Source organism: Notamacropus eugenii, chromosome 4 (assembly GCF_028372415.1).
Source record: "Notamacropus eugenii isolate mMacEug1 chromosome 4, mMacEug1.pri_v2, whole genome shotgun sequence".
NCBI lineage: Eukaryota > Metazoa > Chordata > Mammalia > Diprotodontia > Macropodidae > Notamacropus > Notamacropus eugenii.
In genome coordinates this window covers 10,519,860-10,544,142 of record NC_092875.1, presented here as the reverse complement: position 1 = coordinate 10,544,142, position 24,283 = coordinate 10,519,860, and the positions used below count along the sequence as shown (strand labels likewise).

The 24,283-nt window shown below is 48.0% G+C and overlaps 1 protein-coding gene across 2 annotated transcripts in view; it reads left to right on the top strand.

The window, feature by feature from the left end:
* Window positions 1-18,740: 18,740 nt before the first annotated feature.
* Window positions 18,741-24,283, top strand: part of DGCR8 (DGCR8 microprocessor complex subunit) — a 34,606-nt gene continuing 29,063 nt past the window's right edge. For both annotated transcript variants that reach the window (XM_072599764.1, XM_072599762.1), the window contains exon 1: window positions 18,741-18,845. The gene's annotated coding sequence lies outside the window, so the exon portion shown is untranslated. The remainder of the gene's footprint in view (window positions 18,846-24,283) is intronic.

Here is a 24,283-nt window from a genome sequence, read left to right as displayed (position 1 = left end):
TCTCCCTCTCTGTCTCTCTCTCTCTCATATCTCTTCTCTCAATTTGACTCTACTCAATGTATCTGGTGCAAGATCTTGCTATAAGGGAAGGGTAATTAGGGTCTCTCTCAAAGGCCAACAAAGTGGCCCCATAAATATGGGCCTTGGAGGTGTCTATGCCTCAACATTTGTTATTTCATTTTAGGTGAAGGCTCTGACTTAATGAGTTTCCAAAGGTCAAGAGAACATGCCTTAGGGAGCACAGGCACCTGAGTCTAGGAGTCAAGTGCATACCAGGTTTGGCAAGCAGACCAGCATCAGTGCCCCAAAGAGTAAAGAGTGACTGTTAAGATCTTTCTTAGCTCATGAACTTGGTGAGACCAATGTTATGTAAACACATCATTCAGCATGAGCCCACTTTCCCCAGAGAGGGTCCTGCCAGGTGTTAGAAAGAAATACTTGTACCTTTGTTCTTGTTAGGTCTTAGAAGTAAGCACCCCTATTTAAAAGCTAATTGATTAAAATGCTAATTAGTTAAATTGATCTGGAGCACAAGTCACTGGTGGCTAATAGTGGAGGGACGCACCTAAAAAAGGGCCTTGAGCTGATGGCATTTGAGAAGAGACCCCCACAACCCTGAGGGGGAGATGTAACTGCCTGCTTTTGGTATAATGAGCCCAGAGAGTACTCGCCTCTCAAGATACATCCACAGTATTATAAGAAATGATACGATCACAGACCTGGAGTTTGAAGGGATCTTTGAGGTTCCCTTGGATTGCGAGTTCCCTGAGGGCGGGGACTGTCTTCTGATTTTCCTTTGTAAAACAGTGCCTGCCCCATAGTAGGCCCTTAATAAATGTGAACTGACTGACTGACTGATTTGAGGTCATCTGGCCCAACCCTCACACGTTACAGTTGAAGAAATAGAAGCCTGAAAAAGTTGAATGACTTCCAAAGTTCCAGAGGTAGGAAGTGACCCTTGCCCTCAGATTCCAGACCCATCACTCTTTCCACTGTTCCACACAGACAGAAAGTAACCATATTACTGAGGAAGGACTGGCAATGGGTAGCCACTGGAGTTTACTGAGGAGAGTGAAAATGAAATCAGACCTTCACTCTAGGAAAATCATTTTGACAGCTGAGTTGGGGTGGGGTGGGGAGAGCCTTGAGGCAGGGAAGCCTGAACCTGGGTGGTGGTTGTGTGAGAGGAAAAAAGGAGAAATATCCAAGAGACATCATGGAGGCACAAATGGTAAGTCTGACAACTGGCTGAGTGTGGTGGATGAGTGAGAGTAGGGAGTCTGGGACAACTCAGAGGGTGTGAACCTGGATGAATGGAAGGATGATAGTGTCCTCAGGTGGAAGCAATGTTCACAAGAGGGGTGAGTCTGGGAGGTAAAACAATGACTTTTATCTTGGTACTGTTGAGTTTAATATGCTTGTGGGATATCGAGTTAGAGATATCCAGTATCAAGTCAGGACTGGCTAAGGAGTCATCTGCATGGAAGTGAAAATCGAGGTGAACCAGGTAGCCTTGGTGGAGGCTGCACCCCACTGAAGGTCATCCCAAGAAGCCCCATAGTAGGAGTGGAGTGGAGAGGAATGAGGAGGGAGACAAGCAGATACACGCTAACATTTAAACTGGTCTTTGGCTCTGAAATGTTCCCCACAAATAACATTCTGCCTCCTACCTTTGTGCCTTTGCAAAGGCAACATGCCTGGAATGTTCTCCCTCTTGGAGCTCCTAGTTACCATCAAGGACCAGCTCCAATGCTAATTCCTTCAAGACTCCTTTCTTTATCCACTTGGTTGTGGGTCTCATTCATCCTCTGAAATTGCTTGGAAATTTTGTTTATATGTTGTATTGGGTTACGTGTATGTATACACATGTATAAGTGTATGTATATGTTATGTATGTATATGCACATTCATGTATACACACATGTATGAGTACGTAGGTTCTGTTAATATTTAATATAAATTTTAGACTTTAATAAGGGCCAAAGTTTGAATTAAGATGAGTCTGAACCTAATAGTCTCCTTTGTTTAGAGGATGCCTACACCTTGGGTTGTGAATAAACAATTTCAAAGGCCTGTTGAGGACAGGATGTCTGCAGTCTGGGTGATGGGACTTTTCCTTACCTTGAATCACAAAGGCATGCTATGGAAGGAAGATGCCCATAGCCTGAGATCACAAAACCTAATTACAATGTGTTTACAATGTGAGAACTCCTTTCTCATGGCAAAATGTACTTAAGACAGTCAATTTCTGTACTAAGCCAGCCAGTTCTGATCCTGGCTCCATAGCGCTATGTAACCGTTTTCTTTATGGGGAATTGATTAATTAATTAAATCATAAAATGTATGCATTTAGCCTGTTGCCTTTTCTCTAACCAAGTTTTCAGGTCAACAGTTTCTTCTTAAGGATACAGACTACCTCACTTTTATATTTGTGTCGTGGAGCCTGGCACATAGCAAACTCAATAAATGCCCATTGATTGGCTGATCAATTAGCACAGCAAGGAAAGTGAGGCAGATGAACGATGAGGTTGGGAGCACAGCCACTGAAGCCACAGATCACAGAATTATACAATTTAATACTTGAAGGGATCCCAGAAGGCATCTAACCCAACCCAGAGCTTAACAAGAATTGACTCTTCATGTCTAATAAATTGGAATCTTCCCAGAGGCCACTGGTCATCAGAATCTCTCTTCTTGAAGCAAGATATTTCACTTTTGGACAGTTCTGATAACTAGGGAGTTTTCCCTTTGTGACACCCTCTGTGAGGCTACTTCCTTGGTTTCCACTTCCAGGCTGGGTAAAAGCAATCCCAAAAAGTCAGGTAACTAGTATTTGTCTCAAGGTTCTAACAGGTTCCAAAGGTGAGCCCCTACCAGCACACTTCCCACTGACAGTCAACTACACTTAATGGACTTTAAGAAAGAATATTTATTAGAATTAAAATGTCTGAGGCATACTCTCTCCTTGTACTCACCAGGTTGCTGTGCACAGTGGGCTCAAATTTAGAGAATGGTGGTAATGAACACATAGGGTCAAATGATAAACTCACAAATCCTTGTTATTGGAACTTCTTTCTCAAATCTAAAACTAACCTCCAAGCAGTCACACGCTTTGAAGGTGCTTCGTCTCTCTGATGACTATTCACTCAGTAAATAAACATTAAGCACCTACAATCTGCTAAGCACTGAGGATACAAAGAAAGGCAAAGACAGTCTGCTCTCAAGATGCTCACAAGCCAGTGGTGGAGACAACTTAGAAACACCTATGTACCAAGAAGATATAGACAGGGTGTTGCACCATCATTAGTCATCTTGACCTATGTTTTGCCATTGTACTCCCTAATGACTGGAGGAGTGAGGCTGAGAACTCTGCTTCATTAAAATGCAATTGTCATTGCTCCTCTTAGAGAATGAGAAGAAAGGATGAATAGTAGATGGGATAAACTAGAGTTCATCAACAGAGGGAAAGCATTGGCATGTCTCCATGCTTGTCCATGTTCATCCTCTACATACAGTCTCTCTCTCTTCCCAGGTATGGATTTGGATTTTTCTTTCTTGGGCTATTTTACTCTCCATTTATCTCTCTGCCATCTGCTAGATGCTTCTCCTGCTGACCCTTTGTCTCTGGTGATGTGGTCAATGGAGGGGCTGGGGTGGGAATAAAGAAGAGGAACAGAGTAATTATCTCTTTTTCCCTGTTCCCCAAGCAATTCATTTCCTAGCACCTGAACCTGGGGTGCTTCCCTTCTGGACCTGTCTAATGATTAACTGACTTACCACTAAATTGATTGCAATTTCTGTATATAGTCTGAGAGATGACTTGATCTTCTCAACCAATCATAAGGTATTTCCTGTGTGGCCCATCCAGTGGCCCACTGTCCTATGGTCCTTTCAGACAGCTGAATGGCTCATCCACACATCTCGAAGAGATGGTAAAAATAAAATCCCTTAATATCTGATTTACTCAGCTGATTGATGGATTGTGGTGTCTGTCTGTTCTGTGATTACATTAATTGGGGTGGGGGCAGAACCCCCAACATTACCTTTTATGCCAAGCCAAACAAAATCTCCAACTTTCTCCAATTTCTCCCAGTTCTGCTTTCACTGAAATCTAATCCCTTTCTTAAGACAAACTACCCAGTTCTTGAAGATAGCTCCTCATCTATATAATAGGTACCTCGGTGGTGTCGTGGATAGCAAACTGAACTGGAAGTCAGGAAAATATGAGTTCGAATTCAGTCTCAGATATTTACCAGCTGCGTAATTATGGGCATTAACTATTGATCTTCTTGATAAACTCAATTCCCTCATCTGTGAAAGCGGGATAACCTCCCAGGGGTATTGTGAGGATCAAATGAGATGGTATTTATAAAGTACTTTGCACTTAAGGTGCTATATAAATGCCAGCTATTGTTACAATTATCATATGGTGACCATGTTCACTTCATTTGATCAATCATAAAGGTGATTCTCTTTTTCTCAAATTGCCACTTCTTAAAAGACATTCAATTTAGGGGATCTCACTTCTTCCTCTAGGAGAACATTTTAGATCAGATAGTTTTGAGTCTTAGTGTTGAGGTTCAGGGGTGCTGGGGATCCCCGAAATACTGACACGCCGGGTCCTGCTCTAATGAATTTGACTCAAGCCTTCTTAAAGCCAAAGGAAAACAAAGTTTATTAAAGATTCGCCATACTGGGTTGACTCTTAAGGAAGCCTAAGCATTTGTTATGCTAGTGTTCACAAGCGGACCAGATAGAATCTCAGCTAGACAGAGTCTGAGCTGGATTGAACCTGAGTGCCTTCATGGAGGCTAGATGGAACTTATATACAGAAAGTCCATGGGGACGATCTAGAGGTCTGGGAGGAGGGTCTAAGGAGGATCTTGATGGGATTGGGGTAAATAGTGATGTAATCCAGGGTGGGAAATAGCTGGAAGCAATTGGGAGGTATCAGAAAATACAGGGCTGGGAAGCAGGTGGGGCAATCGAGAGGTTATTGACAGTGAAAGGTCAGGCTAGGCCAAGTGCAACACATTTGAGTATGAAAGGCCGGATTAAGTGGGAAGATTCCATGGGTGTTCAAGGAGGTTCCCAGAGTCTGAACCCTATCACTAGGAAGTTTTCCTTTCATAGCACCATGGACTGAACCCAACAGTCTGAGTAGAGGTCTGACCCCTTCACCTCCTCCTCCTGCCTTCCTTCAGTATTCAGCTCAAACCTCACTTTCCACAAGAGGTTGAAAGCCTGATCTCCCCCTCCCACATGCCCCTAGTTAGTGCCTTGCCTCCTGAATTGCCTCCCTTTCCTTCCTTCCTTCCTAGTCTATATTTTGTACTGTAGAGTCTCCCCCATTAGAAGGCTAGCTCCTGGAGGGCAGGGCAAGGATTTGTATCCTCAGTGCTTAGCAGAGGGTATGAGCTTGATAGTGACTTGCTAATTTTGTTGGGGAATTCCTATGGTCCTAAGATCCTTCCAAAAGGTAATTATTCCTACCTAGATCTCAAGGACTGGAGTTCCAAAGGGCAAGAGGCAAGACCAGAAAATAAAAGGCCTAATTAGCATCCCAGAAACAAAGGGAGAAAGCCACCTACAGAGTCATACACTGCCTTCCCAGGACATTACTGAGGACAAAAGGAGTCTCTCAGATGAGGCTGCTCCATGGCCACTTTACTTATTGGGGAAACCGAGTCATAGTGGAGGGTTATCCGGTGATTAGAGAGAATGCATTGCCTTGGGGCTTCAGGTTGGCTCTGGGATGCTTTCTCTGCAGTTAATCTCATCACCTAGGGAGTGGACTCCCTTACCCTGCAATTGAATGAAATACTGCCTCAGGGTCAGTCTCTATTCATACAACCTACTTCTTTGACCTTGAAAGTTACTTTTTCTTTTGGGGGCATGTTTTCCCCATAAACTCATAGCACACAGGTTTTCTTCATTTCCTCCACATTTGATTGACCAGGGCAGGGTGTATTATGGAGGTTATCTTCCTGTGAATGAATGATAAGCATTTATTAAACTCTCACTATGTGCCAAGCACCTCATGAACCTGCCCTGACCCTCCAGGCTTACTTTACCAACACAAATGGAGGATCGGTGGCCAGGGAGGGGGATTGGGTGGGTGCAGAAAGTCCCTTTACCACAGAGCTCAAGCAGTTCAGCCCCACACTAGCGTCGGCAGAGAAAGACCAAAGCACTAGGACACTCCTCCACAGCCACACAGCATTCAAAGAGTTCCTTCCTAGTCCTCTCCCTCCCACGTTCCAAGTGTCTGCTGCAGCAGGAATTCCAAGGGCTCCTCATAGCTCAGCTTTCTCCGGCTCCAGCTGCAGACAGTCAGCTCTTGAGTGAGAGGGGGAGGGTGCCACCGGTCAAGGTCTAGGCTGGGTCAGATGTCCTCACAGTTACATTCCCATTCTGAGATTCTGGGATGTGGGGCCTTAGCTGCTACCTTTCACCTCCTTCCCCTAGCCCAACAGCTGAAGGCGCAGCCAATCTTCCTTCCTTGCTATGCTAGTGACTGATTCTTCATGTCTCCTAGTGTCGGGGCTGCACACTCCACAACTGTCCCCTTTGGCCATCTCTTTGCAATCTCCCCCCCCCCCCCCCCCCCCCCCCCCCCCCCCCGCATATCTAGTCCAGAGCACCCCTGGAGCTCCTGACATCATGCCCTGGTATCTTAAACCATTAAGCTGTGGAACCTATCCCTCAGGCACAAAGCCACAAGACCCACTCTGCCAGGCCAACCCCAGATCCTAGACCCTGTTTAACTTTTCACATGACCTCCCATAATGCCCTTGCTTTCTGTGTCTCTATCAGGAAACAGTCAGTACTAGCCAGGCAAACGAGTGGGACCTGTCAAAAGAGAAGGACCTCGGTCCCTGTCTCTGGATATTTAGCCATTTCAACAGAACCCTCCTTATAACCTCCATAAAGTATCCAAAATGCCCCCTGGTCCTTAATCCAATGATTGAGAAAACACATGGAGTAAGACCAAGAAGAATCAAGAAGGCTTGGGTCAAATTCATTCAGGCAGGACCTGGGGTGTAGATATTTTGGGGCCTCGAGCACCCCTAACCTCAACATATGGTTTCCTGACCTCAACAAAAGGGCTGCTCTTGAGGACCTAGAGGGCCACGTGTGACTTCGAAGCCACAGGTTCCCTACCCCTAGCCGTAGTCTCTCAGAGACCAAGATCTCCCCTTCCAGGTGGTAGGGGGGGCCTCTTCTAATGCCACAAGCAAAGTGGCTCCCTCATTGTTAGGGGTCAATCTCAGTTTCACTTAACTATTTAGCATCGATTAGCTTACACAAATCAATCTTTACTTGCAAGGATTGAGGTTAGAGGAAAGTACAAACACTTGTCTCAAAGCTTTTGGACACTCACACACACACACACACACACACACACACATCTCAGTCCCTAGTGAAGTCCAAGGCTCAAACTTACCTGGATTTCTACATAATATCAGTCCCACCAAACTCATGTCCCAAAGGCAGCTCCCCTGTGGCCACACAAATCCTTGTTTTAGCTTCTGCTAGGACAATCACAAAAAGTCGCTCTTTGCTCCTCACTCCATCAATTCTGGGGGTGCTGCCTGAGACCCAACTTTTGGAATACTGGGAGGGGCACCCTCTTAACAACCCTTTGAGCTTCTGGGGTTCTGTCTTGATGTTCCACTCCCTGTACCTAGAACTGAAAAAGTTCAAGCCACGTGGCCAAGGACCATGGCCTCAGATTTCATACCATGGTATGATTTCTTACCAAGAGACTTGAAGGAAGGAGTGACTGAACTCCCACAGATGCAAAGAGCTGACTCAGCCTTTTTAAAGATGGCTGATTGTTCTGACTTCTCCCAATGACATGGTCAGCCAACCAGAACTAGGGGTCCCAAGGCACCTCTGCCATACTTTATCACCCTTCTGGAAGCAGACCCTGAGCATCCTCCATGTAGAGAAGTTGCATGAACTAAAGACACTCCTGGTGTCTAAGCATATGCCAGATCCCCCTCCTTACATGTATGTTGATAAAAACCTCACTAGAGATGCTATGAACAGCTAAGTGGCTCTGTGGATAGAGTGCCAGTCATAGAGTCAGTAGGTCCTGAGCTCAAACCTGGCCTCAAACATATACTATTGGTGAGACACTTGGTAAGTCACTTTACCTCATCTGCCTCAGTTTCCTCCTCTGTAAAATGAGCTGGAGAAGGAAATGGTAAACCCTTCCAGTCTCTTTGTCAAGAAAACCCCAAACAGGGTCACAGAGAGTCAGACAGAACTGAAATGACTGAATAATGCAAATCAAAACCATAGACACAGTCTATATTAGCTTATTTCAGGATCTGGGCTTCCTCCATGTGCCCCTACAGCCCACAGATGGGGAATCCCTGTTCTAACATTGAAAATAGAGTATGATCTGGTCAGGGAATTTCAGAACAGGAAGAGACAACAGTAGCCCCTAGAAGGAATCCCCACTATGATATGCGTGGCATGTGGTCATTCAGCCTTCACTGTAGTCCCTCAGTGATGGGAACCCTCCCTCTGCTGAGGTTGAGGGGTGCTGGGACCCCAAAATAGTGACACACAAGTCCTGCCTGTGTGAATGATTTCCATGCGAGCCTTCTTTCAGCCAAAGATAAGATTAATTAGAACACAATAGAGGGTGGGTGTGATTCTAAAAATCTTCCATATCCACCAGACTCTTAAGGAATCTGGGCATTTGTGATACTTGTAATGACAAGTGAGGCAGACTGAATCTGACCAATTTAATAGGGGTTAAGATGGACCTTCTACACAGAAAGTGGGGGTGGTGGTTGTCCTTTGTTCTCCAAGAGGACCAAAATGACATCACTCTGCTAGAGTCAAGTTTCAGTGTGTACAGCTGTGGCTGATCAGATCAATATGAATGCTCTACCATAGGTCGGGCACAAATAGTCTATGTAAACCTTTGGGATGGATTCTCTAAATTTGTGCATCCTGTGTTTCCTTTGAGCTATTTCACTTCTGCTTTGCTCATAGAGCTCAGCACCCTTGCTGATATGGGCACGTCATGCTGAGCGGTCCTGTGCCAATGTCTCCCATGTCGCACCATCAATTTCAAAGTATTTAACAGACCTTGAGAGGGCCCTTGTGTGACTACTTCTGACCGCCCGCCCAGTGTGAGTTTTCCATAATATGGTGTTTTGGGCAAGTGTACATTTTGCATTTGAACAATGCGGCCAACCCATCGGAGTTGTGCTCTCTGAAGCATAGTTTGAATGCTTGGCAGTTTACTTTGAGAAGGGACTTCAGTGTCTGGTACCTTATCCTGCTGAGTGATCTTCAGAAACTTCCTAAGACAATTCAAATGGAAGCAATTCAGTTTCCCAGCATGGTACTGGTAAACTGTCCAAGTTTCACAGGCAATGAGGTCAGCACCAAGAGTCTATAAACCTTCAGTAAAAGTTGTGGGAACAGAATAGGGGTCTAGATAGAATTAAGGGAGTGGTGGTCCTCTGGTGGGACCAGGTGCAGACCAGGAAAGGACAGTTAATTAACTGGGAAGAGGCGATTGCCCCAGGTGAACACCAGGGACCTGGACCACATGGGAAAGTCCATGGGGCTTTTCCTTTAGTGGGTCCAGATCCCAAAGATATGATTTTTTTCCTTTTGAGGTTCAGATTTCATCCCCATCATATCCAGATGGGAAGATAGATTGATAATCACAGAGTTCATTCTGGCCTTGGTGCCTTGAACCAGATCCTCTGACTCTCCTTGACCTACCTTTACTGTCCCATAAAGCTTCTGGTCCTCACACAACTGCCTGGCATTTTAACCAGCAGCCTGACCCTGCCTCTGATCCTTGGGGCCTTTATGTTCCTGTATCTCTGGGTGCTTTGGGATCCCCTGTTTGTCCTGCCCTCTAGTCACTGTCTGCTGCCTCCTGGGAGGGATCCCTTCCTACCCAGGGGTTACTGGCACCTCCCTGGCCTTGCTCTCTGCTTTCCCAGCTCTCCCTGGCTCCCTGTTCTGCCTTTCCCCTCCACTGCCCATAGTAACAGCTGTGATGTTAGCTAGGCATGAGAAATAATATCCTCTCCCCTCAACAACCATTAGCTTGACAATACAGTTTTATTGCAACTCTGTAAAGGATTCAAGAAGAGGCCAGTAAGAACATTGCCAGAGGGAGAATGAAGAGCCAGCTCCACTGAGTTTTATGTAAAGGTCAAATCCAATTATCCTGGTTGTCCAAATGGCTGCTCTCCATGAGGAGGGGCTTCCTAAAGGACATTTGGTCATGACAGCCAAGCAATCGATTCACAAGGACTTTTTGTGTGCTGGAGATACAGAGACAAAAGTAATATAGTTTCTGACCTCCGGAAACTCATCTTCTAAGGGGGAAGGCCACACATATAAATCCAAGTAGATACAGAATTAAAACCTTGTATGTTTGTCCTTCATTCGAAGAAGACTGTGACATCAGGGAGATGATGACATGACTTGCAGTTGACTTGGATCTGAGTGAGGGAGGGCTGTGCAAGGTCACCAGTCTCACTTTCTTCTCCTGAGCCATCTAGATCCATTGGCCAGATATTTATCAGGATGACTGGAGATGGCCCAGGATGCAATGGGAGGCCCTGGCTCTTTTAGGCTAAGGCCTTTTCAGGTTCTCACTTTGAGGTGCCTGGAAGGATGGCAATCCCCTTAACAGAAACAAGAGTGTATGAAAGTGGAATGCTTGGCATGGAGGGGAGGGAGGGAAGAATCATGAGCTCTGTTTGGGTTCCCAGATTTACACTCCATTGGTTGTTAGAGGTCATCTGCGCCAATCCCTTATTTTATAGATGTGGAAATGGAGACCCAGGAAAGATACCTCCCTCAAACCATACTACTAACCCATTAAATCACAGGCATTATTCTAATAGAGTCTTGAGGGGAGGGGCTACAGAGCCAACTCAGTGGACCTTATTCACCAGTGAGGGGCTGAGCTAAGAGAAAACCCCCCTGAGCTTATACAGGCTGCAAATGGAGGATGGAATAGAGGTGTCCAAGGTCACACAGACAGCAAGTGGGAGCTGGGAGGTATTTTACAGAAGAACGTGGCCCTGAAAAAACCTGCAGTCATCCCGAGATGGTCACCTCCCATGCCAAAGCAGGGGCTTGGAATTTCTAGAGGAGCTAGTGAGCCAGAGGTTTCAAGGAGAGAAACTGAGTCCTGGAGAGGTCCTGAATGATGTTTGATCTCACACAAAGTCAGTTAGTGACAGAGCTGGACTCCAAACAATTCCTCACACTCCCAATCCTGGGCTACTTCCAAAGGATTTCCTCATGATCCTCAGCCCAGGGACCCACTGCCTCCAGGCCTGCTGCCTCTCCTCACCCCCTCCATAGACCAGGAACACGGATGACAGCGGTAGGGAGGCATGAAGAAGGGGAAGCTAGGAAAATTAGGAAGACCAATAGGAAAACCATTCAATTTGTAGTCAGACCAAGTTTAGAGGGAACATCCCTCCCTTCATCCTTTGCAGAGGTGGTGGACTATGGGTACAGGACATAGCATATTCTCAGACCAGGTAGAAGCCATGGCCAGTTTTTCTGAACTGCTTTCCCCCTTAATTTCTTTGTCCCTTTTTATTACAAAAGGTGATTGGGTGGGTAGGCGTGGGGAAGGGACATATGCCTGTATATATATTTGCATATGTATGTATGCCTGCATTTGTAGATGTGTGTATATTGTAGATAGATATATATAAATATATGTATATATTTGCATATATATAACACATATGTATGTTACATATCTATCTATATATTTCTCCTATGATCCTCACAGCAGCCTTCCAAAGAGATACCAGAGACATTGTCATGTATCTATCACTCTCTCTGTCTGTCTCTCCATCTTCTCTCTGTCTCTTCTCTGTCTCTGCCTCTCTCTTTCTGTCTGTCTCTTTCTGTCTCTATTTCTCTGCCTTTTTCTGTCTCTCTCTTCTTTCTGTCTGTCTCTGCCTCTGCCTTTTTTCTGTCTATCTCTGTCTGTCTGTCTCTCCATATGAAAGTCATGTGATAATAAAAGATAACAAAAGATTTGAGTTTGAATACTAGCTCTGTCACCTGCTGCCCATGTGATCTTGGATAAGTCACCTCAGTTCCACAAGACAGTTGGTGATGGGGGACTGGGGCTCAGGAGATAGTCTGGGGCTGGATCTATAGATTAAAGAGTCATCTGCATAGAGATAATAACTAAACCTTAGGTTTACTGATGAGATCACCAAGTAAGAGAGCATAGAAAGAAAAGACAGCCTAGAAGGCATCTCCACAGTTGGGAGAGTAGCTTACATGAAAGATTCAGGCAGGGAGACTGAGGAGCAGACAGATAGAAGGAGATCCTCTGCAGGGCTAGGCCAGGGGCTGAAGAGGGGACCCTTGCCCCCATGCAGACTGGACTACGTTTCTTGGGTTCCTTCTATCTTGGAGATTCTGGGTGGAATACATTTTTTCCCCTTTCTCCTTGCCCAGTCCTGTGATTTCATGAACTTCTAGGTGTGAGAACTCCCTCCACCAATGCAGATGCAGATAGAGGACTCCTCAGTAACTTACCTTCTTAAGAGAGCTGCCTAGGGTGCAAAGAGAAAAAATGACTTACTGAAGGTCACTCAGCCATAGGGGTCACAGGCAGAACCTGAACTCAGACCCCTAGGACTCTCAGACTGGCCTTCTCCCCATTAAGCAGCCTGGCCACCCGGTTCTTCGTGGCCTCCATGAGAAGGAACAGCCTGGGGCCTTCCAGAGCCTTGAGCTCCCAGAAGGAATCCAGCCCCTTCTCTTCTGTTTTCTGGGCCAGTTCATTCTTTGTAAGTCACATGACTGAGTGTTCATGGTTTTCTAAGGATCACGAGATTCTGAGCTGGAAGTAACCACAGGAAGTATAGAGTCGAGGGGTTCCCAACCTGGGGCTTGGCTTGGTCTTGTTTTAACCACTTTGATCATTGCATGATCCTCTAATTGGTTTCCTTGCCAGTTCTAAACATTAGAATTACAGGCCTCTCGTCTCCCCACAGAACATTAGACAGAACTGTGGCTTCGAACAATGTTATCTTCTTCCTTAAGAAAGTAAAAGGAGGGGAGAGGGGGACTCAAGGTGGGGGGAGAGGACAAAGGACCAACTCGCCATCTGAGCCCCCCCACTCAGACCCTCCTCTCTCTTCCAGCTGTAAGATCCAGAACCTCAGGCCCCCTGCCCCTGGTCCCTCTAGGTGACACCATCTGAGGAGCCTCAGTACTTCTGAGTATGTCCTCTTTGGGCAGGAGAACCTACCTGAACCTCAATTCTGGGAGCCAAAACGGAGGCCTAGAGGGAGCTGCGGCCTGCTTTTCTAGCTACACGCTGGTAGGTCTGTCTAGCCCGGCAGAAGCAGCAGATGCCATCAGGAGCCCCATTTTACAGATGGGGACTCAGAATAGGGTTTAGACAAGGTCACCCCAGCCAAGACTTGAGAAAAGGTTTTCTGACCTCAGGACCATGGATGGCTCCTACTGCAGGGAGTTTTATGGTCCAGGCTTGGAAGGTTAGCTCTCCTGCTAAATCTCTTCTCTCCTCAGCTAATTTCCTTGGAAAAGTTGTCTACATTCAGCAATTCTTTCTCAAACCTTTGGAATCTGGCTTCCCAGTCTGTCACTCATCAGTGTCACCACTAATCTCTCAATGACTAAATCTAAAGGCCTTTTCTCAATCCTCTTTGTCAGCCTTCCTGCAGACTTTGACATAGTTGCCCACTCACTCACTCTTTCTAAGCCTTTCTTTTCTCTCTGAGCTTTTACTCTCCTCTGGACCTCCTATCTGTCTGCTTCTCAGTCTCCCTGCCTGAATCTTTCATGCAGGCTACTCTCCCAACTGTGGAGATGCCTTTTAGGCTGTATTTTCTTCCTATGCTCCCTTCCTTGGTGATCTCATCAGCAAACCCATGGTTTAGCTATCATCTCTATGCAGAAGATTCTAATCTATAGATCCAGCCCCAGCCTTTCTTCTGAGCCCCAGTCCCCCATCACCAACTATCTTGTGGATTTCTTGGACTAAATATCCCATAGGCATCTCAAATATAACATGTGCAAAACAGAATGCATCTTTCCTCCCCCACCCCAAACCTGCCCTTCCTCTACATTTCCATGTTACTGTTGAAGAAACCACCAATCTTTCCAACACCTGGGTTCACAACCTTGGTGGTAGTTGTGGGATTAGGAGAATGGAGCAGGAGGGAGAGATGTAGAAACAGAATTTGACAAGACTTGGCAGCAGAGCCAATGAAGGGGAGGAGAGAGCTAAGGATGAGGCCAAGATTGATAGCTTGGGAGATTGGGGAAAGATGGTGGTAATAGGGAAGGCTGAGGAAGGGCTGGGTGGGAGGGAGGCAAGGGCAAGCTAATTAATTGTTTGGGGAATGTTGCATTCTAGATACACTTGGTAAACCCAGTTCAAAATGTCCAATAGGCAGTGGGTGATTTGGGACTGATGCTCAGGAGAGAGACTGAGGCTCCCAAGAATTGATTTGGGGATTGATTACAGAGATGATAACAAAGTTCATGGGAGAGAGTATAGAGAGAAAGAGAAGAGCCCCAGTTACAGCAATGGGGATTCAGAAAGACTAGTCAACCAGGTGGGAGGAAGAGTGAGACAGAAGAGTTAGGACAACCCAGAGAGGAGAAAGTGATCACCTGAGTCAAGTGCTACACGAAGGTGAATGAGGATGAAGATGATCAGATCTGGCAATTAAGAGATGTTGATGACTTTGGAGATTGCCTAAGAGAGAACTGAAGGAAGGGGAAGCCCGGGAGCAGGGAGTGGAGCTCACCAGTCTCAGCCTGGATGTGTAGACACTGATATTATGGCAGTCTAGGAGAATGACTTGTATATTTAGGGGTAGTAGGAAGGAGGTTTGGAGGGGGATTGGTTCATGTGCATTGTGTATCATCAGCACGATTGACTAGTGCAGATTTCCCACATAGACAATCATGATGACACAAATATAATAGAAACTTGAGCATGTGTAGACATGGAATTGGATCTGGTCTGCAAACTACTCAGTAAGGCGAAACCTTTTTCAACTGGCTAGGTAGCTGGCATGAGTCGCATTCTTCAAAAGGCCTGAGAGCCTTGGCCCTGTCTGTTTAGCTGCATTGCCTTGATTCGACTCCTTTGTAGACCATTATTTGGAGAGACAAGAGTGTAAGAGAAGAGACCTTGGGGCCTCTCTCCATCTAGGCCAGGTGCCCTTGAGAAACAAATCCTAATCTTTGATCCATCCTTTTTTCAGGCAAAGGGGTTGGAGCCTCTGACCTTGTAAGTTCAAAAATGACAGAGAGCAAGGCTCTGAGCTTTCCAGCACCTGGATTTTGTAGCCAACTCAGAATAGGAATAAGAAGGGACCTTCAACCCCTGGAGAAGGACTCACTGACCAGTGGTGCCTCTTCCTGCTGTGAACTTGGTGGCACTAATGTCAGACAGGAACCAAGTTACATTTAAACACACTTCCTAAAGACTGAGGTGGTATAGGGAAAAGTATATCACTGAGGCATTGGGAATATTTTTGTCATTGCTATATATTTGAAGTAGATATCCCCTCCTAAAAGCTCATTTATCTGGAGGATAAATGGAATTGAGTCACTGGCACCTAACAGTGGAAGGAACATACCTGGTAGGGGATGGGGTGAATGGTATTAGAGAAGTAATACCTACTAACACCTCAGGGTTACCCTAGAACCCAGAGAAATGATGGAGCAGGCTGGGCTCCAGGACAAGAGGTCAGCTAACAGCTCCTATGCAGGTATATACAGAATTAAATAAAAGATCATTTCGAGGGAGAAGGCGCTAGCAGGTTGGGGGGGGGGGGGGTGTCTAAGAAGGATTTCACATAGAACCAGGTCAGATACTGAGTTATATGACCCAAAGCAGGCCACTCACCTGCAAAATGGAGATAAAAGAAAGCCCCAGTTTATGAGGCTGTTTGTGAGGCTCCCATGAAATGTCTAGAAGGTGCTTTGAGATCAGGCAGCCACAGGATGGCTGGAGGCGTTAAGAGGAGGAAGAGGAGGTTTATACAGGGAGGACAGTGAAGAACAGGAGGGAGAGAGGGGAGACTGGAGGCAGGGAGGCCACTGAGGAGGTTCTTCAATAGAGAACTGATGAAAGGTTGTTAGGAATTGATTCCATATCATTAACTAGGTGGGTCCGAGCTCCTACTTCAGCCCAAGGACCAAAACCTGGAATGTTCTAGGCCTAACTTAAAAGGATCTCAGGATCACAGAGTGAGAGTTGTCAAGGACCTTAGTGGCTGGGTCCAAACTCCTGATTCTACAGATGAGGAAACTGAGCTCCAGATAGCAGGCTCTCTGACTCCAAATCCAGCACTCTTTCCATCCCCCCATGCCCTTCCCTAAATCCTACATGGACTGTATGAGCAGTGTTGCAGATGCCTTCTGGGGTCCACAGATAGATTTTAGGGAACTCAAAAAATTGAATGAAAAAAATACACCTTTATTTTCTGTGACCTTTGGTTGCCTTTGTAAATCTATATATTTTATTTTATTCATTTGAAAATGTTATCCAGAGGAATGGCCATCCACAGGCTTCACCAGATGTCAGGGAGTTGGAGGTGTCCACCTCAAGCACATGAAGACTTCCCAGGGGAATGGGTGGATGAGAAAAATCTGTTCCAGTGGCCATATAGGCGGCCAAAGTAGGTGCCGTGGAGCACTTAGAGCTTGGTCAGACATCAAAGATCCCAAGGTCATCCACTGTATCCAGGCCATAGTCATCATCTTGGACTTGGATGACTTGGGAAGAGAGAGTGAGGCTGAAGACTGTGCAGCTCCATCTCACTTAAATCCCATTCAAACAGAAGTCACCCTGTGAGGTCACTGGTCCTCTGAATCAAAGGATGAGGGTTGTTACCACCCTGCCAGGTAGGCCTTGGAGGCAAAGCCAGGGGGCACCGGGTGGGTGGTGAGGCACCTGGCCCAAGGGATTGCCTGGGATGAAGGATGATGAGGCACTACCTTCCACTCCAACAAGTTTCTGAATCTTCTCAGATTGCTTAGAAATGGTAGCCACAATATCCCAACAGAGTCCGTCACCTACTTTCCTTTTTCTTCTGAGGGAGGCAGTACGAGGATTATTAAGCCCCCATCCACTAGGACCCTGGGCTCTAGCTAGGGATGCTTATTTGAAATATGGGAATTTTAGGAGGGAGGGAAGAAAAGGGGGATGGAAGAGAGAAGAGGGAGGAGAAAGGAGCAGGGACTGAGATGGGAGGAAGGAGAGAAGTGGAAAAGAGATCTACGGGGGTGGTGGAGTGGGGAGTGAGAAGAAGGAATTTCCCTAACTCAGAATAAACAGGTTCCAGTCAGAAACCTGTGTCTAGACTTAGTTTGCCCACCTACGAAATGGGATGAAAGCCACAGGGATGTTAGTGGAGAAAGGCCAGAGAAACTAAGGCCACAGCATCATGGAGGGAGCCAAGAGTGTCCTGAGAAACCATCCCGGGCCATGGGAACCTAGACCTGGCGTTGGGGCCATCCAGGGCGACCCCCATTTTACTGAGGACAAAACTGCTGCTGATGGGAGGCAAGGGGCTTGGCCAAGACCTGGCGCTGGGGCCATCCAGGGCGACCCCCATTTTACTGAGGACAAAACTGCTGCTGATGGGAGGCAAAGGGCTTGGCCAAGACCTGGCGCTGGGGCCATCCAGGGCGACCCCCATTTTACTGAGGACAAAACTGCTGCTGATGGCAGGCAAGGGGCTTGGCCAAGGTCACTTCAAACTCAGGGCCTTCAGATTTCTGTGGATTATTGATCCCCAGGAGCAGGGCCCCAAAGCCCTCCTGGGCCCCGTAGGCTGGGCAGTGGCTTAGAGCAGTGGCTCTGGGGCGGCTGGGATGAGCATTTAAGCACCTACTGAATACCAGGCACTGCACTAACATGAGCCTCCCTACCACCCTGCAAAGCAGGGCCATTATCCCCATTGTACAGTTAAGGAAACTGAGGCAGGGGGTGAAATGACTTGTCGAGCTGGTGTCTGGGAGACACTGCCTTGGAGACGGAGGGACCTCGGAGAGGTCTAACCCCTTTGTTTTACAGAAGGGGAAACTGAGGCCCAGAGCCGTCACGTGACTTGCCCGGGGTTCCCCAGAAAGTGTTGGCGGCAGAATTTGAACTCGGGTCCCCTTGACTCCACAGTCACTGGTCTCCTTGCCTCCCTCTCCCCGCTCAGCGGCTTCTTCACCTTCTTTCCCGTCTCCTCCCCGCCCTTTCCTTCCCCTTCCCTCCCTTCCCCCCTTTCCCCCTTCCCCCCTTCCCCCCTTCCCCCCTTCCCTTCCCTGGTTCCCTCCCTCTCTCCCATCTTTTCTGCCCATCCCCCTCCTCCTCCACGCGTCCTCCTCCCTCCCCCTCCCCCCGCCCAACGGTCCACCAGTCCCCCCCCCCTCCCTTCAGCTCCGGCCCCGCCCCCTCTGCAGCAAACCCGCGCCCGGCTCCCCCACAGTCCCATTGGCTACGCGGCCTGCCACGTCCCCGAAGGGACCAATGAGGGGCGGCGGCTCGCGACAGCGGCTTGCGATTGGCGGAGTCGGCCCTGGGGGCCCGGTGCGTCTCCCCGGAGGCTCGAGCGAGCCCCGCCTCAGCCTGGCTGGCGGTTTAAAGATGGCGGCGGCAGCGCTCGTGCCCCGCGTTCCCTGACGGACGGACTGGGGGGGGGGGGGGACGGACGGAACGACGGACGGACGGACGGGCGGACGGGCGGACGGGCGGACGGGCTGAGGAGAGGAAGGAGCGGAAGGAGCGAGGCGGCGGCGGCCGGAGCGGAGCGGCTCCTGCTCAGGTGGGCGGCGGGAGCGGCGGGAGCGGAGCTCGAGGCCGGGGCGGGGAGAGGCGGGAGCGCGAGCGCGCGGGGAGTCGGAGGGGAGCCGGGGAGGGGGAGGGGCGGCCGCGCCCCGGGGCCCACGCCCCTCCCCCACTGCGGGAGCCCGGGGCCAATGAATGGGGGCGGGGGGGCCCCCTTTGTGGGTCCCGCCACTGCCCCCTCCGCCCTGCCCCGGGGTGCCCCTCCCCCTCCGGCCTGCCTCCCGACCCTCCCCTTCCTCTCCGCTGCCCCTTCGCACCCCCGCCCCGCCCCCTCCCTCCTCCCTTTCATCCGCGTCCTTTGAGTTGATTTGTATTTCAATGGATTTCTCCAGCCGGGGCTGCGGGGGCTTCCTGCCCCAAGGGGCGGCCGGGGCGGGGGCGGGGGTCGCGGGGGTCCCGCGGGGGCCGGGAGCAGGCCGGTCTTTGTCCCGCTCTCCCGCCCTGAGTCCATGGAGAAGTTGTGGCTGGTGGGGGAGGGGCCGGGGGCCGGGCCCCCCGAACCTGCGGGCTCCCCTCCCCCTCCTCCGGCCCTGCCGGAGCGGACTCGGGCGGGGAGAAGTTCTTCTGCCCCAAACTTGGTTCCTCCACGAGAGGGGGCGGGGGGAGCCTGGGGCTGCCCGGGGCCCCCCGACCCCGTGCTCCGTGCCCGGCCCGGCCCGAGGCGGCCGCCGGAACGTCCGGGGCTGTTTGCGGTTGCACGGCCCCTTTTGAAGCCTCTCTCGCGTTCTTTCTGCCCTCCAAACGCTGAAGCCCCGTCCCGGGGGTCCGCTTGGCCCCTCGTGCCCGGGCCCTCGTCTGTGCCTTGGTAGGCCCCCCAACGAAAAGGGCGCTCCGACACTCCCCGGAGCAGCCCTGTGTCCCCTCCGTATTTTAGAGTGAGTGGTGGAGCTCAGATTCTTGGTCAGTCAGTAAACATTGATTAAGCCCCTTCTGTATGCCGGCCTCTGTGCTAAGCCCTGGAGATACAGAAGAGGCAGCAGATGGTCAACCCTAACCCCCCAGGAGCTCGCAATCTAATGGGGCAGACAGCAAAAAAACAGAGAGGTACAAACAAGCTACGTGCAGGAAACAAACAGGGAAAGGCCCGGAGTTAGATGGTTTGGGGAAGGCTTCCTGTAGAAAGTGAGAAGTTAGTTGGAACTTAATGTTCCAAGCATGAGGGACAGCCAGAGAGAAGGACCGGAGCTGAAAGTTGGAGGGTCTTGTTTGAGATAGCTGGGGGTCTGGCCTCCCTGGATTGAAGACTACAGGGTGGGGGGGAGGGTGTAAGAAAGTGGAGAAAGCAGGGGCCAGCTGGGGAAGGGCTTTGAATGCCAAAACGAGCGGTTTACATTTGCTCCGGAGGCAGCAGGGAAACGTTGGAGTTGGTTGCACTAAGTTGCGCTTAGGTGGGTGAATGGAGGACGGACTGGAGTAGGGAGAAACTTGAGGCAGGCGTTCTCCCCAGCAGCTGTGCGGTGATCCAGAAATGAGGGGGGGCAGTCAGGGGAGAGGGGTGTCCCAAAAGTGAAACTGACAGGCCTTGGCACCATATTATAGGGTGTGGAATGAAGAGCTAGAGAGGAATTCAGGATGGCTCCTAGGTTTGGAAGGATGATGTTGCCTTCCGCCGTTGGAGGTCAGCAGAATGTTGGGGCAGGAATCGTCAGCATAGAGATGATACTTAAGTCCATGGGAGTTCACAAGCCCACCTACTGAAGTAGAAGAGAAAGAGCGTTCAGGACAGAATCCTGGAGGTACCTGTGCTTAGGTGTGAGACAGACAGATGTGCGGATAGTTAGGAGAAGAACCCTGAGAGAAGAGAGTATCAGGGAGTGATCATAGAGGTCATGGAGAAAAGGCTGTTGGATTTGGCAACTAAGAGATCATTAGGAACTTTGGAGAGAGCAGCTTCAGTAGAATGATAAGATTTAGAAGCTGGGATGTAGGAGGTTAAGAAGGGAGTAAGAGGACAGAAAGTGGAGACACCTATTGTAGAGAGCCTTTTGGAGGATATTCGCCTCTTAAGGGCAGAAGAGACTAGAGCCCAGGTCTCCTGATTCGGAAGGCCAGTATTCTTTTTACATTCTACTTCAACACTGATATCTAAAATTGCAGTGCCAATGCTAATGGATACCTTTGGGTCTGTTTAATGAAGTTTACAGTATTAGTTTGTTTTGCTTCATGCACATAAGGTGAGGGATCGGGTTTTAGCACCAAATCTTGTCAGTCCAGACTGTACAAAAGAAATAAAGCCTTTTTCTTTCTGAGCTCCTTTAATGAAAACTATGTCTGTCTAAATTAGGGAAGGCCTGCTGCAGAGACCAAACAGTCTCTGGACCATCCAAAAGAATTAGGATCATTGGTTCTGACATAGGCTAAGCAGAATAAAAAGACCTTTTAGCCCACTGATAATAAAACATCATTTTAAAGTCGTCAAAACAGGTTTGATGTTTGTACCTTTTGGCATTTGTGTTAAGCTGCTGCTTGGGTTGGATTGGCCCTGCACTGGGCCCATTTGACCATTCCCATGTAGAAACCTCTCTGTATGGGGTGCTACTGGATGTATAAAAGCTAGTCTTACATCTCTAATGATGGAGAACAGCCATGGATTTGTAAAAGGTTCTGTTGTTTGTATTGCTAGGCTCAGAGAAGATGCTGTGTGGTTATTGAAGAGGCAAAGGCTGTAAGGGAGGGAGCCTTGATCTATGGGAAAGCTTTGGAAGGGTGTTTCTCATTTAGAATAACAGCTTCCAAATTACTGACATGAATGGGGTTTGTGTTCATCTGAATCTCACTTTGGTGCTAATGAGGTGTAGCTTTCACAGATTTGTCTTTGGCCCAGGTAGAGGGATTCAGGTAGTTCAGAACTCTTGCTTGATTGACATCTCACTTGGAAAAGATCTGTGTGCTGATCCAGAATTGCAGCCCCTGAAATAGTCTTTTTGAATTGCCCATGGAGAAAAAAAGCAATCATTGCCTGCCTGATAGCTAACCTGGCGATAAGCCTCCCCCACACATTCTTAGGGTGGGTTGGGAATTACTTGGTATAAGCAATAATGTTGAGGGCTTCATTTTGTGTCAGCAGGGAGCTTGCCACTGCTTCTCCTGACACTAAGCTGATTCAGAAAGGCTGCTTTTGATCAGATGAAACTAGATTGAGCTGATTTCCCACTCTGAGTTTTCTGTCAGTTGAGTGCTGTATTTCATGCCATACACATGTTTTTCATTCCTCTTGTGTTTTTAATTCTGTGGTTTTTAAAGAAAGGCTGTTAACTCTGGAAACATGCAGGAGTTACAGCTCTCAAGGAGCACACTTCCATGACTGTAAGAGATATCATGGCAGCTGTTGGTGTGGGAAAGGCAAACATTTCAAGAATCATTTACCTAACCCAGTTGAAAACAAAAAAGTGCTAAAAACTGACATTGTGGTAAAACCTGATTTTCAGAAAACAAGCAAAGGACCTTTCTAGGGACTGGGATGTATATATTTTTTGAAGCCTCTATAGTGTGACTGTAGCATAGGTTTCTTGAAGTTAGAAGAACATCAAGAAGACCAGTATAAATAGCTGCTAACCGAGGCAAAAAATGTTTGTCTTAGAAAAGACAATACAAAGACTGGAGTACTATGACTAGAAAAAAGATTAATGTTGATCAGTAACTGGAAAAAGAGTGATTTTCACTGTGATAAAACTCACTTTTTCATTCACGATTGTACCAGAAACCCTTGTCAGAAGAAATCCAGGTGAGATTGTAAGATCTTGTCATCTTTATCAGGTTGTATTATATCCACCAACTTTTTGTTCCCAGGAAACCTAGAGATCTTGTCCCCAAGGAAGAGAAGATGATCTCAAATGCATATATCAATATACTTTCTGAGAAGCAGAGTGTATCCAGGATATTCTGAAATGGAGATGGATCAGCTTCAACATGACCTTGAACTAAGCCATGCATTACATTCATATAGCACTTACTGTATTCCAGGAATTGTATGCTAAGCATTTTTACAGATATTATTTCATTTAATCCTCAGTACTATCATGATCCCCATTTTACAGAAGAGGAGACTGAAGCAGCTAGGTTAAGGGGCTTGCCCTGGGTCACCCGTAGGTAGTGTGACCGGATTTGAACTCTGGTCTTCCTGACTCCAGGTTATATCCTGCTCTATCGGGCTCCCTACTTTAGAAATTTATCCAGGAGATATAGGCAAATGTATTTCATTGACTTAGAAACTCACTTAATTTAAATCCTATTGAATACATATAGGCATCACTTAGAAAAAATGTACTTTTCACGCAAGTGCCAACTTGAGTTCCAGAAACTGCTAAGCATTGGGAATTCAAAGCAAGGCAGCAGACACTCAGGAAGCTCCCAGTCCAGTGGGGGAGGCAGCATTCAGATAACTGTGGACACAAGCTCCAGATAGGATCCATCCAGAGAAAATCCGCAGAGGGAAGGTCCTAGTAAGAAAGGGAACTGAGAAAAGCTTCTCAGAGAAGATGAGGTCCTAGTTGAGGCACTGCTGACAGCTAGTGATGCCAGAGTCTGGGGATGGGCTAGCTTGTGGGCAGTACAGGGTCACTGTCAGAAGGCTGGCAAGGTGTGAGAGGGCCACTCAGTGCCACAGAAGAAGATCTTGGGGGTATTAGGGATTAATTTAACAGCTAAGAGGCTCCCAGCAGTCAGACCCCCCCCCCCCAACTATTGTAGTAGTCTAGGCATGAGGTGAGAAAGGCCTGTACCAGCATTGGGGCAGTGCCAGAGGAGAGGAGACCTATTCAGCAGATGTTGGGAAGACAAAATCAACAGGCATTGGCAACAGATGAGAGATTAGGGGTGAGAGCACAGGAGGATTCTGGAATGACACCTAATCTCAGGATTCCAGGGCAGGTCATGGGGAGGATGTTGGCCAGGATTATCCTGTGGAGTAAGGGAGAAGTTAGGGAGAGGAGAGGGCTTCAGAGGAAAGATAAATTAGTCTAGTTTGGGACTTGACAAGTTTAAGAGATCTATAGGGCATCCAGTTTGAAATAGCCAGTAGGCAGTTGGAGATCCGAGTCAGGAAGTTAAGAGGGAGACTAAGGGTGGATAGGTCAGTTCAAGAATCACTGGCATCGAGATAATTAAATCCATGGAAGCCTATGAGATCACTGGAGGGAGAAGAGAATAGGGCCCAGGACTGAGCCTTAGAGGAGACCCACAGTGCTAAGGTTGAGACCTGGGTGAAGGGCCAGCCAAGGAGACTTGAGAAGAGGAGTCCATTAGGTGAGAGGAGAGTGTGGTGTCCTGGAAACCTCCAGAAAGCATCAAGAAGGGGGTGATTTGCCAGTGAACCCTGCAGGATCTTGGGATAGAGCAGTTTCAGGTGAATGAGGCCAGAATCCAAACAATGGAGGATTGAGAGAGAGAAGAAAGAAAGTGGAGATTTATGTAATG